This window comes from Centruroides sculpturatus, unplaced genomic scaffold (assembly GCF_000671375.1).
Source record: "Centruroides sculpturatus isolate CEXI.00-Female unplaced genomic scaffold, Cexi_2.0 scaffold2177, whole genome shotgun sequence".
NCBI lineage: Eukaryota > Metazoa > Arthropoda > Arachnida > Scorpiones > Buthidae > Centruroides > Centruroides sculpturatus.
The window spans coordinates 30,140-36,075 of record NW_019386577.1 but is presented as its reverse complement, the minus strand read 5'-3'; the positions used below and the strand labels follow the sequence as shown (position 1 = coordinate 36,075).

General features: G+C 32.3%; 1 long non-coding RNA gene across 1 annotated transcript; it reads left to right on the top strand.

Annotated features, from left to right (window-relative positions):
* The first annotated feature begins 3,287 nt into the window (after positions 1 to 3,287).
* LOC111615344 lies at positions 3,288 to 5,497 on the top strand. The gene is made up of 3 exons (XR_002755063.1): positions 3,288 to 4,134; positions 4,719 to 5,336; positions 5,416 to 5,497. It is a non-coding gene; the product is annotated as an uncharacterized LOC111615344 (long non-coding RNA).
* Positions 5,498 to 5,936: the final 439 nt, after the last annotated feature.

Genomic DNA, 5,936 nt, shown 5'->3' with positions numbered 1-5,936 from the left:
GAGTTAGTGTTGTTTGTTTATATTTATTTATAACTTATAACATGCACAAAATAAAAAAGAAAATAATATTAATCACATGTATTCACAATTTATAATTACAAAGATCAGCACACGTACACGTCTACCGTCGGAGAATCCTCGCACATCCGAGGGTCTGACCCTACCTATCCTTCTTTTTAAGCGCTCGTCTTTGCTCTTCCCTTTCTCTTTCCTCTATAGCTCTAATCCATGTATGCCTGTGCATACATCATAATTGCATACATCATAATACGCGCTCACGATACTTTCGATTCGTCACTTTTCCGTCCTAGAGTTTCCATTTTACAATTACGTGACTCAGCCTGGTGATAACTGAGAAAAGAGACAGATAGGACGTCGATACAAGTCACAGTTATGATTTCACAGATTCGAGACAGTTCGATAGCCCGAACGGTCCCATGCTTTCGCCCGTGCACGCTAAGTGACTTTCATTACACGCATTTAGCTTTCCGAAGTCTACGACAACAATTGTTTGGCATTGACGGGCGCGAATTTCGTGCCAATAAGCTGCCTCGACTTGTTCGATTATGTTATCAACTTAATTTCATATTTATTTTCACATTTTCACTTCGCGGTCCTTCTCTGTTCTTTTTCCGTTATTTACACGTGTAGGCCATTTCATTGTTATTTACATTTGATATCATCATTTATCACATACTTCCATGACACTCTTGTCTGTCCGCTACAACTGCCAAGAATTAACGCGATTGGCGTAGTGACAGCGGGCCTTGCCATAATGAGGTTTGCGCGCCAATTTTCGTACGTGCGTTAATCGAGCCGAATAGTTTGGCCGAATATTCGGCTATTCGGCCACGCTCCTGGCCGAATATTCGGTATTCGGCCTGAGGCCGAATATACTATTCGTTACAATACTAATTTTCAGCATATATAGAAAACAAATCTTTATGCTTGTCATCTTTATTAGATCCAAAATTCAAAATGAAATTTCAAAAAGAAGATATAGTAGAAGAAATAAAAATATGGGCAATTGATAGCATAGATGATGTTGATAATTCAAAATCTCAATAAGAATTAAATTCTGAAGCTTATACTTCTGGAGATGATCAAGATGGAGATGAATCTCTAAGTTTTTCTGATTTATTTGATGAATTAGCTTCTGGTAAACGAAAGAATGAAGAATAGCACGTTTCTAAAAAGAAAGAAAAAAACGAAAGAAACGAACAAACGTTTCGATCAAGAATTAGAAACATATTTACATTTACCCCTTAAAGACAGTGACCTATTTTTATGGAGAAGTTCAAAAGAACTTTTTCCTAATTTGTGCAAAATAGCTATGAAATATTTAACCCCTTATAATAAATTTGTGTTTCTTTAGTAATAATGTAATATTCTCAGTGTTAAATAGTCAAAATTTCAAATTAACTTGCACTTGTTATGATACAGTAAATAATTTTTGTTTTTTGTCTATTAATTAAAATAACTTTAGAATTATGAACTTCCAGATAAATTATTTTCTATCAATATATTATTAATTCAATAAATGAAAAAAAAATTATTATTTATATATTAAAACATTTTACTTAATTTTTAACACTTGGAAATTATATTAAAGTCTTATAGACAAGTAATACTTTTCAATTTATCAATGTATAATTTATACAATAATTTAACAGATCGATTTCAGTAGATTTGTATTATTATTTTAAAAAGATTTTTTTTAAATAAGCAAAACCTATATAACCTATATTTTAGTAATTGTATATACAAGTCGACCCCCTATAACACTGTTGGTTTTTCCGTTTTATATGAATTACATGTTGTACGAGTCACTTATATTTTAAAAATACGTGTGCCGGGCTGTGAACGGCTCGGGTATTTGTAAAATCTAAGTGACTCGTACAACATGGAATTCACATAAAACGGAATAATCAACAGTGTTATATGGGGATCGACTGTATATATATATATATCTAATTACAAGTTTAATATCATTTTGATATCTAAATTTATCCAAGTGTCTGTTTTGTAAGAAATTTCTTTAGATATTAATTAATTAAAAAGTATTTCTTTTTTTTTTTACTTCAGATTTTACCAATTGTAAATTTCGAGGTTGGAGTCGGCTCCACAAATCTGGTTACTAGACTGTCCCATGTCTTCACAAAAAGTATAATTTTATGAAAGTCTTCGTTTTAAAAAGAAACTTTCATCTACAGTATATAATTAGGAGTAATTAAATTAAATGTAAAGATTTCGACTCTGATTTATATCTGGAGTAGACTTTACGATTTTTGTCTTCCTGTATTGCTGTCCGCAATAGAGGTCTGAAATAGCTCTATAAGGCACAGTTTAGGGCCTGATGTTAAGAAAATAATTTAGAAATTTTGAATTAATTTACTGTTATTTTAAACGAATAATCAGGCTTCTTTTATATTACAGATTAGGGTCCCTTCGTGTCTAACTCCGGTACTGAAGGGTCGTCAATATCACAAAATTTACTATAATTTTAATCCGAATTTCGTTTAATAAATATACAATGTAACTCTTTAAATTTTAATATATATTGTTTTAAAACAACATAAAAAGATTTAGATTAGTCGAGTCTTAAGCTACAATTTATAAAAGGCCCCTCCTTTCTCTCGAATGAATTTAAAAACACGAGGATCTAAACTAGTTTGAGAGTAGAATTAAATAGTTATTGTGTTGTGAATTTTCTCTTTGCATATTTAGAACGGGATTAGATAAATATGTGGACGTGGGAAGATTCGTCAGTCCACAAAATTTGGATTATTATAAATTTGGAGGCAGCAAGATGAAGAAAGGCCTCTTGAAGCAGTTCGAACCCTCGACTTGTGCTTTCGAAGGTTTGGACGTTTTTGAAAATAACATCAACGTACGTTATAATCTTATGGGACCTTCCTCCATCACAATCTTATTGGATTTGTATTTAAGAGGCGTATATTCGTATACATATATATAATGCCATTGTTTGTTACTTTGTGTAAATGGCAGTAAATCGAGTGAGACACTAAACTAAAACAAAGTATCTCAGGCGACAAGAATTACATATACCAATGTGTATTTCAGTTTGAGTAATGTGACCCCTTCAATAAATAGTAATAAATTTAATAACGTGACTCTCCAAGCTTACCTTCGTCGGAAATTACATAAAAATATTTCCAAGTGTTATATTTCTTTTTAACGTTTTTAAATATTCATCGTTGAAGTTTCGTAATTCAATTTTGAGATTATATATTTATTGTATTCTTTCTTTTCTTGTTTAGTGAGAGATTGGTCGAGGATGTGGAGGAGGAAGGAGTGAACAATAGGGAGAGCGCAATTCTTCCACGAAACACCAAAGGAATTGAAGACCCGACAGAGCACGAAGATTGCGTGCAAGATAAATCTGGCCATTACAACACCCGTGAATATCGGGATGAAAATAAATTGAAGAAAGTCAGTTCGTTCTTTAAGAGCATGTGGAAACCCGTTAAGAGATAAGATTTTGTACGCGCAAACAAAGTTGAATTTAGCCTCTGAAATTGGCAATAAATCGAGTGTGGCGCTAAGCCGAAGTATCGATTACACCAAAAATTTTATATGCTATTAATTTAAACACAAATTTGAGTTTGAAATGTTTGCGATTTGATGAGAATCACAATTTTCCTGTATTGTTTGGCGCTGTATCGAGATTTGGCGGCGTATTCGTCTATCAAGCCAGTGTCATCACTGATTCGATGAAATGTTAAAATCGAAATGAAAAATAAGCTATTTTGAATGAAAAATTAAATTCTAAACATCACCGAACCAATGAATTAGTAGAAAACTTCATTATCTAACTTTCACTCATTGTAGGCCAATTGATAGAAATTCGGCGAAACCTCGATATAGCGCCGCAATATGTCTTAATGGAATTCAAATCGAGCTAGGCGTTTTCGATGAATAATTATACCTGTACTTAATTTTCTACATTTAGATCCATGCAGAAAGTGTGTAAAATGGCAAAAAGTGGAGAATGCGAGTACGTTCAGTTCCATTGAGTGTCTCTTGTCTTCCATTTTCCATCGAGAATAAGATCTAGGCTACTGCATAATTTGCTATAAATAATTTGCTGGATTTGGTCCGAGTTGGCTTTGGGTAAGTCTATTGCAACTTTATTGTATTTTACACCAAGCACTTAGATTTTACTGTTTCAGTTCATAAATTGAACACAATTTCTAACTACAATTTCATACTAACACGCAATTAATGGCCGGACAAGAGGAGGGCAGAATATATTTATATACCGTATTAGCGTGGAAATGCATTATATTTTGATGCGATTGAGATCGTACCTACAAAAAACCCACGCTTTAGGGTATCAGGCATACATAGCCTGTATATTCTGGTCCCCATAAAGTACCCGCAATAATATGAGGGGTGTAAGTTACTCGTCTCGTGACACAGCGAAAGCAATAGAATAAATGAAAAAATTAAAATATCAAATAATCTTATGTGATTACAAGGACAGGGACATGCTAAATTAATCGAATTAACAATGATATATTTGATACAAACGTGACACATAGCAGTATGCAATTAATTGCCGTAATCAAAATCATTTTTGCTTGTTGACATATAAGTGTATTTTAGAAGGAAATAAAATTATTAATGTAAAAAATTAATTAAATAATTGAATATTTTATAGGAAAATCTTAATTATTTTCTTTTTATTTTGACAGATTTCTGAAGAAATTTAGAGATTTTCATTAACATTGGATATGGTCCTTTCCGAAAGTCGTCCATGACTTGAATCCTTCTTCTGATTTTGACTTCTCGATTGTGTCATCTTTAATTACTATTATGATTTCCCGATTTTGACTTCATCCCGCCTGTGTCTCCTTATTATTATCTTTTAGTAAATTACCATTTTCTCAAATTGGATTATAAGAATTTTTACTTACGAATTATGTTTATCCCCGAATTTGACTCCTGAATCGTGTCTGTATTCGAATTTGGACTCTCCGGAATTATGTATACCCTCGAATTTGATTACCGAATCGTGTCTGTATTCGAATTTGGACTCTTCCGGCTTTTGTCTGTGCTCAAATTTGATTCCCAATTTGTGTTATCCCTGAAACTTGGACTCTCCGGAATTGTGTTTTTACTCGAATTTGAATTTTCTCAAATTGTGTCCATTGCTTGTGACGTCGTTTAAATTCACTGAAAGTCCGATGAACGTGAGAAACACGAAAAGACGAAGTTTTGATACATAAACAGAAGAAATCTTTTTAAAATTATTTGTGAAGAACGAAAGTTTCCAGATAAAAATTGCGTTAAACGAAATGTATTACGAAATCGTAAGTGGAATTATTAATAAGAAATTACAGTACAAATTTGAATAAATGTCGTTAATTAAGTATTGTTTGTCGCTTCCAGGATCGTAAAGTTTTATGATGAAATTGTATTTGGATATACTCAATTGGATATTTGTATTTGGTATACTCAAAAACCTGAGACAGTTGCAGAATAATTTGATTTAATTAAAGTCATATAAAAAGACATTCTCTACAATACTTTGCTCCTGAATCAGTTCTAGAATTTCTAAATTTTTGTTATAAGATAGGTTTTTGAATGATATAACTAATTATAAAGAATTGTTTTTGTAGTAAAGTCTTTGGTTTGATTTGATATCAAATTATTTCCAAGTCACATAAAATTGTTAAGTTTTAAATTGTTCCAAACTGTTTTCAACCGGTTATTACGGTAATAAATCAAGATATAATGCGACCAAATTTAACTCCTCGAATTAACCATTGTTTTTTACATTACGCTATAGGAAGTGTGTGGCACGGCATTTGTCAATGTAAGAAAATCGTTCACTTTAACATTCGAAACAATGGAAAAGTTTGGTTTTGTTCGGTGCCGCCGTTTGAGCCGGGCTACGAGCCCTGTGCCTA